The 9,756-nt window shown below is 42.5% G+C and overlaps 2 pseudogenes; both read right to left on the bottom strand.

Annotated features, from left to right (window-relative positions):
- Positions 1–1,170: 1,170 nt before the first annotated feature.
- On the bottom strand, positions 1,171–3,086 carry LOC119057734 (AP-1 complex-associated regulatory protein-like; annotated as a pseudogene).
- Positions 3,087–6,403: 3,317 nt separating this feature from the next.
- On the bottom strand, positions 6,404–9,241 carry LOC119057733 (AP-1 complex subunit beta-1-like; annotated as a pseudogene).
- Positions 9,242–9,756: the final 515 nt, after the last annotated feature.

Here is a 9,756-nt window from a genome sequence, read left to right on the forward strand (position 1 = left end):
TATTTTAGAGAATATACACTGTCATTTTTGCAAGAAAAAGAAAAAGCACTAAGGAGAAACTCAGAAGAGGTTGCTTACTGAAAGCACATCAACCCTCAGCAAAACCAGGAAGCAGTTAGGGAGTTCTTATATTCTTGGCCTTTTAAACTGATAACTAAGCTTTAGAGCTACGAAGGTTCGTTGTACATCACAAAAAGTGGTTTCATACATATAAGTAGATAAACCGAGTTTTATCCCATAAATACACCTTATATTACAAGGCAAAGGAAATCTAAATAAAAATCAATAGATCTTTTCATATGAGAAAGGATTTTATTTGCTTTGCAATACCCATATTGCCTTTTTAGATTTTCCTTTCTTACTAAATCATGCATAGGGAATATGCTTAGTGTAAAATCTTTCTAAGATCAGTAATTGGAAATATAAAAATTTTTAAATGACATGTATAAATTTTATATATTAATTTAAAGTCAATATTCATTTATAGTGTACATAAAATGAAGTGAAAACACACAAGTATACTTATTTTCTTCAATATTACTTTTGATTACCAACTTTAAGTGTCTGAACTCTGAAAGTGTATTTTATCACATCATATCCTCTGTTTCAGGCAAAATCAACATTATCATACTTGGATGTGCAATAAATGTGGAATTTATTTAGAGTTGTCTACTAAAATTAATTGTGACTGCTATTAGATAATAAAGTTTAAATAAGTTGTAGGAATAAAAAATGTTGGAAAGGGAACACTTTTCTAAATCTGCATCTGGTAGTCCATCCTTATACACTCTCACATCTGCTGAGCAGTAACACAAAATGCCTTAACATCTTCATAGTTAGCTGCTGAAATAAGCTCATGAAAACCTACTAAATAAAACTAAAAAGTGAAAATCTATGAATACCGAACAGGGATGCTACAAAAGAGTTAAAATAAATGTAATTGATAACATGACAGAATGATTAAATTGTCTTTGAAACGGGGCAGATGATGAAATTGCTCTGAACACTGAAGCAGTTCAGATACAGCCCGTCACTCCCAGTCCTCTCTAACACCACTTACAACACGGCTTCTACCTCCCTGCGGAAGGCTCACCACGGCTTCTACATTCCAGGTGATTCTCAGCATCATTTGGTCTTAACTGCTAAGCAGGGTCACCAGATTTCACACTCTCACTTCTGTTCATCTCCATCAGGCTGACTCACGCCAGAATCAGATGGTTCCAGTACAGGATTTACAAATCCGGAATACTCAGAACTGTCACTGCCCACGTCAGCACTCACAAAATCACTTTCCCGCTCTAGACCCTTGGAGTCATCAGGGGCTGCCACGGGATGACTTCCTGGCAAGCGTGTCTTCCTCTGTGTTGGAACACTCTCTCTCATGGGAAGCATTCAATTCAACCCTTCTTCGCCTTCCCGCCCAAGCTCTAAGGATGTGCCGTCATCATTCCCCTATTTCAGTTTTGGTCATTGAATCACGATTGGTTCTGTATTTGGTGTCAAAACTGTGGTATGCGATGAGAGTCTGTTACATAGAAAAACTTCATACTGTGACTTTATATTTAGCAAACAAGATTCAAAGTCAACTTCGGGTCCTGAGCTTTGACATTTTGCACCACTGGTGGGCCGTCCAGGTCACCAAGCGTCTGGTGACCCCGCTTGGCCTTTCCTCCCAGAGCTTCTGCTGCTTGGCTGCCCTGTCTGCTTCGCACTGTGCAGCCCATACAGCTTCTTTTACTCTTCACTTCACTTCTCCTAGGTCAATTCTTTTCTAATTTTCATATTGAAATCTTTTTGGGCCCTGGTTGGGTAGCTCAGTTGGTTAGAACATCATTCAGATATGCCAAGATTGTGGGTTCACTCCTGGTCAGAGCACAAACAAGAAGCAACCAATGAATGCATACATAAGTGGAACACAAATCAATGTTTCTCTCTCTCCGAAAAGAAGATCCTTCTGTTTTTCAGCGGTAGAATCATAATGCCTCAGGCCTCTTAGGTCAATAATTTCTTCCTCAATAAAAGGTCCATGACTGCTTCTCCCTGGGCTTTCCCCTTCATCACTTTCTACTAGGTTCTCAGACTCTTAGTTAAACACTCACCTCCTGAACACGTTCTAAAATATTTGGATCCTTCACCACTGCGGCGACCCCACCTTCCTTCAGAGCCTTCCAGCAGCAGCTGCCTGGCACTGCCCCTGAGCCCATATCAGGCCCCTGGACAGCCATCTCCGCAGGCAAAAGGACCCATGGGTGCCAGGACCCAACTGGATGGCCCGGTGGGCCGTGTGGCCGGTAAGGCTGGAACAAGACAGCGGCTACTTTTCCAGTGCCCAGTCTCCTCGGCAGGACAAGGAGCACCGAGCTGTGGGCTCTGCACCCTCAGGCCATCTCCATGGCACTGCATTCACCTCCGCCTTTAGTCCAGCCGGCTCGTCATCTTTCTTAAATATCTATAGAGTTCACACTTATTTCAATGTTGAATACTAAACATATTTGGGATTATTTGGAACTTTGAAGTTTTTGTGACCAGAAATAGGCTGTATAAACTTAACTCTTGTTTATATTAATTAGCCTGTGGTAAATGCGGTTTTGGTATATGTGGTTTCATATGAACAATCCATGGTTTCCAGAGAATTATCTATGGTGTTAAGTGAGGACTTACAGTATTTTACTGGTAGAGGAGGGTCAGATGGTCATAGAATGCATTTAACCCGAAGACTTTCTCTGAGAGATATTGAGGATGTGTGGCCAGAGAAGCAAAATAATCTACCTTATATGTTTTAGAAAGACTAACCTATTTGCCATTTGAAGAATGGATTCAAGTAGAGTGAGACTGGATGCTAGCTGATGAACAGTTCTGAGGATTTTGTCTAATAGAGTAGTAAGCAGAGACTGAGTAAGTTGATAATGGGACAAAGAGCAAGGTACTGGATAAAAAATATGAATGAGTTCCATGGACCAGCATGGGTGATAGATAGGACCTGGAAAATGAGGGAGGAACAGAAGGCGAGGCTGTCTGAGTTTTCTAGCTTAAAGGATTCCTCACTGAGATGGAGCAAACAGCTGGGATGTTTCATGAGTTACCATTTCCTACTTTCCAGAGAGCCTGATCTTGTTCAAAAGAGGCTTCCAGAAACATATTTGAGGCTTGAGTTTTTTTTATAGTTTACCAACTAATTGTTCAATGTCTTAAAGGTCTTAATCACAAGTCATGAAAAGATACAGAACGTTGTTCAGCAGGCATATCTACTTGGGTATTTTTCCATTTGAGTGGTAAGGAGAAACTAGTTTTGAGAAAAGAGGAAGGAGAGAGGATCTCTGTCCAGATTCCTCCCCACTGACATTTCCCAATGGTCAAATTTTCCCCACAAGGACATCAAACCCCACAATCCTGGGCTGTGTCATCCACTCCCTTCAGTGACCTCTTGGGATGTTAGCTCTAAAGCCCTGGTATGCGATGTTCTGTCTAAAATCAGAAATGGTGAATAAAACCAGAAACTCCAAGTGTGTAGGTAGCCAGCCAAGGCAGCGATAACACACTCTGGGTGGACTTAGGCTGCAGAATGATAGGATTAAGCAGAGTTTAGACACTATATTGACAGGTGGATTAGTTGGGGTTCTGGGAGATATGTGGAGTTGAAGGAGTTTAAAGGGATGCATAAGATTTGTGCCCTATACTTAATCCATTCTTTGCTTCTATGTCACTGCTGCACACCAGGTGGTTGAATCACATCATCTAATCTTCACAATCTCATACACATTGTACACACAAGGCAAGTAAGACTCAGAGAAGTTACATGTGTTGGCTAGGCCACACTGCCAGGAATGCAGAGAGATTTGGAAGGAACATGCAGGTCACAGTACTAAACTGGCAAGCTTAGAGGAAAGTCTCCACTTGACCCGTGTCACAGAGTAGAGTCTGTCTGCTTTGGTCCCACTCCATTCCTGAAGATAGACACAGAGGCTGCCTCATTGTTTGTTTTTAGTTAGTGCTGTCTAAATGAATTTGATAAGTAAGACACTCATTACTGAAAAAAATGTTATCAATGCAATTCTTTCTCCTCAGTTTTTCTACTGTGTGATTATTCAAAACCACAGGACACTGGGCAACTTTTGAATGCTGAAAAAATTAGTTTAAAAGAAAAAAGGGAGTCTCAATGATACATAAACTGATTTTTCACTGGAAGCAATATTTTTATCATCTACAATACATTATTTGTGAAAAGGTGCTTACTAAGAGCAAACTCTAATCCCCGTCTCATCAATTAAAAGGAAATCATTAAAATTTTAACAATAAACCAGCAGACTTTTTAGTATCAAATGTTAGACTCAAGCATGTAACCTTAATTCCTATTCAGTAATCAGTCAACAAGATAGTATAAAAGCCTTTGAAGTACAACACTTAGTAAGTTTTTAAGCTCCCAAAATTTTAAAACCATAATATTTCAGATATTTTGACTGCTATAATTATGTTTTCCTTTGGTGAGAATCGAATATGGAATCATTATTCAATAACACAGCATCTTGAATAGTATAAATGTCTGCTAATGACATATATTTTGAGTCTAATAACAAGAAAGAAGAGAAAGAGGAAGAATAAAATGTACTTTACAGTTATATGCATATTTTGGCAGAAATGAATAGGCTAATCCTACAGAAATTTATATGGAAATGCAAATACCACAAAATAATCTTTAAAAAGGAAGAACAAAACTAGCGGGCTTACATCTTTCTATTTCAAAATATTCTGTAACCAAGGCACTGTAGTACTGGCCTAAACATAGATATACTGATAGATGGAACAGAATTAAAAGTTCACATGTAAACTTTTACAGTTACCAACAATTGATTTTTGATGAGGGTGCTAAGGCAATGCAATGGGGAAAGATAATCCCATCAACGAATGGTGCTGGGACAACTGGATACCCACATACAAAGGATTTAAGTTGAATTCCTATCTCATACCATATAAAAAACTAACTCAAAATTGAACATGGGCTAAGTACTAAGTAAAAAACTATGAATTCTTAGAATAAAACTTAGGAGAAATATCTGTGACCTTGAGTTAAACAATAGGCTATTAGCAATAACACCAAAAGCATGACAAGAACAATAAATAAAGTGAATTACATCACAATTGAAAACATTAATGCTGCAAATAATACCATTAAGAAAATGAAAAGAGCCGTGGCTGGCATGGCTGAGTGGATTGAATGTGGGCCTGTCAATGAAAGAGTTGCCGGTTCAATTCCCAGTCAGGGCACATGCCTGAGTTGTGGGCCAGGTCCACAGTAGGGGGTGCGGGTAATGACACATTGATGTTTCTGTCCCTCTCTTTCTCCTTCCCTTCCCCTCTGTCTAAAAATAAATAGATAAAATACTTAAAAAAGAAAAAGAAAAAGACAGCCCACAAATAAGCGAAATATTGAAAAACATACATCTGGTAAGTGACCTATATCCAAAATACATAAAGAACTCTCACAGTTCAATAATAAAAAGACAAAAGTTGATTAAAATATGAGTACTGGATTTGAATATACATTTCTCCAAAGAAGATGTACAAATTGCCAAAAAGCACATAAAAAGATGTTCAGCGTCTTTAATCATTAGGAAATTACCAATACAAACCACGATGACCCACCCTTTCATACCCACTTAGGATGGTTATAACCAAACAGACGAGTATATGGAGAATGTGGAGAAATTGGAACCTGCGTTCATTACTGCTGGAAACGTAAAATGATGAGGCCACTTGGCAAAAAATTTGACAGTTTATCACAGTGTGAAACATAGAGTCATATGATCTGGCAGTTCTGCTTACTTCTCAGTATATACACCCAAGAGAAATGAAAACATATGTCCACGCAAAAACTAGTACACAGACGTTCATAGCAGCGTTATTCATGACACCAAGCTGTACAGACAGCCCAAGTGCCCATCAACTGACAAATGAAATGGGATATATTTATAAAATGGACTATTATTTACTCACAAAAAGGACTGAAGTACAGTTTATTTTTTTTGTTTCAGTGACACTTATCCTTACTTTAATATTTTTGTCTTTTCCTGCCTTTGAAATGAGCTCTCAAATACCAAATATCAAACTACACTAAAAAATGCCAGCCACCAGCCCCGTATGGAGAAGCCCACAAATGAGGACAGACAGCAGCAGCGGGTGGCAAGAGGCTGGAAGGGATTGAAGCAGGGATTACCAAATGATCACAGGAAGCCCAAACTATCCAACAGGTTGTGCGCTAATTTAGCACAGGTTGCACTAGTCACTACCTTGGTGGGTGGCCTCAGTATATTTGGGTTTAGATTCTATATGGCGATATAATTTCTTCCAGTAAGAGTTCTTCACTTGCACCAATCACAGGGTGGCTGGAGGGCACCTGAAGAGTCTATTAGTTTTTCAAAAGGCTGTCATAGACCTAATAGATGTAGTGAGAGACTTCAGAAGGTCTACACTTCAGCGACAGCATATAATTGGGGTTTCCTGGCTGGATATGCAGCTCAGCCAAGATCTAAATGCCATTGGTGAGCTTTAGAGATTGGTACAGCAAGTTTTGCCCTTCCACATTTCTCTTGGCAATAGTATAAATGTTGTTTTGCAACTTTCTGGAAACCATGTCAGCATTGAAATGACATTTCCTAATCTGGAACTGAAGTTCATTTGCATTGGGAATACCCTTCCACGTTGCAGGGAAGACCTGACACTCCATTTTGCCATCTTCTATAAAAAGCTCATTGAGCAGGATGAGGCAGCTCCAGTAAAAGACGTTACTATTGTCTTTCACAGCCACCTGCAGGTTACTCAGAGGTTCCATCTTCAGGACTGGGCCCAAGGTGTTGAGAGGCAGGGAGATATTAATACTCTGGTTTGGCATCAGTGGTGTATGAATAGTCAGAGGAGTGCTGGGGATGACGCCAAAGCTGTTGTTCAACTGGATTGCAAAGTCTGTCATGAGCCGCAGAGCTTTGTTGGTGAAGTTCATTTCCATGTAGATGTGCAGCTGACAATGAGTCAACTTTCCAGAAATTCCCAAGCCGTTAGCCTTTACTGCAGGCAACCAGACAGCCTTAGGAGCCACATACCCACCATGTGTCATGCCTACCCCTATAGAGAGCTCAGATCGATCATCCAGACCACTGCAGACCACAGCAGGAGCAGGGGAAGGAGCAAAGGTTGCAAGCACTGATGATGGGATGAAGTATTGTCCCACCGCCAGACGTCCTTCAATGCCCCTGCCAAGGTCACTGCCAAGAAGACTAGTCCTCCTCCCAAGAGATCCACTGCTCCCACCTGCATGGAGGATACTTGTGGCACATTGACTGGGGGACAGAGGTCAAGGTTTAAAAGTCACCTTGAGAGGGAACAACCTGAGGCTACTAGAGGTTGGTGGCAGTGGTGGTACCAACAGGGCTGTCACCGGCATCAGTGCTCCCATGATGTATTGATAAGTGTTTGTGGTGAATTCCATGACTTCCTTCTACAAAGGCATTGGAGGCTTGTGGTACATGGAAGTCAAAGAACCAATGTGGCAGATTAGCTCATCTGGCAGAGCTGGCTCCATAAGATCTGTCTTCTCAGAATCCGTGGCTTCTCAGACAAGACTGCATCTTTGGTTGTGACAGGGTCCATTGAGAGAAGCTGCCAATAAGTATATCCCCTATCTCAAAGGTCAGGATTATCAGAATCCTGCGTTGCCAAACACAAGACCTGCTGTACCAGCTCCTGTGTTTCTGATGGTTTCTCGAGAAACAGCTTCACTATGGAAGTAAGCAGAGGGAGCTGCACCTGGGTGTTTTCATCTTGCAAACCCTCCAGGAAGCACTCTTGTAACTCTTCGGCACTGTCAGTTTGTTCAGCATCTTCTCCCACGATCCAAATCACAGCTACTCGAGCATCTGTCTCATCCAGTGAGTCCAAGTTCTCACACAGAGTAGCAATATTTGTCAGGGTACTTACAGAAGATGTCCCTGATGACAACAGCAGCCTCTGGGCCACATAATTTACTCTGGTCTGGATGAGATCAGGCAGTGTACTCACACAACGTTGTGTAGATTGCTCCACCTGATGGCACATCGTCCGAATGCCTGCACAGCTTTGTGAACAAAGTTGACACCCACCTGGGTGGCATGTTCCTTCAGTTCCACCAGAACCTGAGCTACGTTGGCTTGGGATGCTAGACGAATCATGATGTCCAACTTCTCCAGTTTCACATTGATGGGATCACTATACTTTACAAAGAAGACTTTGATTTCCTGCATTAAGATTTCAGGCCTTTTCTGAACAATTAGGTTGATGTTCCTCAAGGCGACCTACTGCACCTGTGGCTCTCCAGTCAGCAAAGTGGTGGGTGGAGGGGCCGACTTCTTCCACAGCATGTTGCAGTAGACAGGGTCCTTGGGTAACAACTGTTGAAATTTCATTAAAGCTTTTACTGCTGAAAGCACCACTGCTGAGCTGGCATGAGACAGCCTGGGAGTCACCCTCTCATAGACACTCTGGGCCTCTCAGTCATCTCGAGGGTTATGGTTGCACAGACAGTCTGGGATGAGTCTGGCCCCATTCCTTGCAGTCATTCAGGGCTGTCAGCAGCTTATTGATGTTCTGTGGGTTCCGATGGAGTAAGCTGCTGTTTGGGCGAGATTCACTGATTTCAGATAACGCTGCTACAGCATTAGCTGTAGATTTCATTGGAATGTGAAATCGTCCACCAGTGGATGTGAAATCTGCTGTGAGATCCCTCAGAGAACCCAGAAATCCCTGATCTTCCACCATTTGGGCGTTAATATCGTGCAGTTTTGCCACACAGACCACTTCCGTTTCCTGGACGTAGGGGTCTTCTCCTTCAGGCCCTGTGGAGGGGCTCACAGAGACACCCTGTCATCTAATTCGCCCAGACGCACCCCATGGTTCTGACTGCCAAGGCCCGCATCGGAGCAGTGGGATCTTCACAGTCCTTCACAAAGCTGTCAACAGCCCAGATGGCATTGTCTGGCTGACTCTTGGCATCGTTCATCAAGCAGAGATACACAAGCTTCTTTAGTCCCAGGGCGTCAGTCTGCATGTGATTCTCTGCATCGGGACAGAGAGAGCCCACGCCCCTCCCCACAGTCACAGCAGCCATCGCTTACCTCACAGCCTCCTTTCCCTTTCCTTTCTCTTCACTGAGTTCAGACTTTAATTCAAAGATGTCTCCCTTTTTGTTGGTTGTGAAGGACCTAGAGTCCGTCATGATGTTGGCTCTTTCCTGTGTCCCAGAGGTGAGGGCGGGGGTGGTGGCCACAGCCAGGGGGTGCGCCTGGGTGGTGTGTAATGGTCTCCTGAAGTGCGGTTTCGTGGAGGAACAGGAAGGAGCCTTGAAAGCTAAATAAAAAGCCAGTCACAAAAGCAACACCCTGCACGACTCTGCAGATTTACAAGGTGCAGAACACAGAGACGGAAAGGAGAGAATGAGGACTCACTGCAGATGGATACAGTGATGGCAACACTGCAAATGCGGTTTAGGGTGATGGCTGCCCGATTCTGTGAAGACACATTGTACTCCGCACTTTAAGTGGGTGAAGTGCGTGGGGGTGTTGAAGGGGAGGAGGGAATATTTAATTTCTCTGAGCTTCAGATTCATCATTTGTAAAAGACTTAGTCCACAGGGTTTTGTTGGAACGACAGGGCACGTAAAGTGCCCAGGTGAGGGCCCGACACTCGGGAAGTGCGCAGCAACATTTACTGTCCAAGGAGATGAGTTTTAAC

The sequence above is a fragment of the Artibeus jamaicensis genome, unplaced genomic scaffold, assembly GCF_021234435.1.
Source record: "Artibeus jamaicensis isolate MK-2021 breed Jamaican fruit bat unplaced genomic scaffold, CSHL_Jam_final contig_332, whole genome shotgun sequence".
NCBI classification, from domain to species: Eukaryota; Metazoa; Chordata; class Mammalia; order Chiroptera; family Phyllostomidae; genus Artibeus; species Artibeus jamaicensis.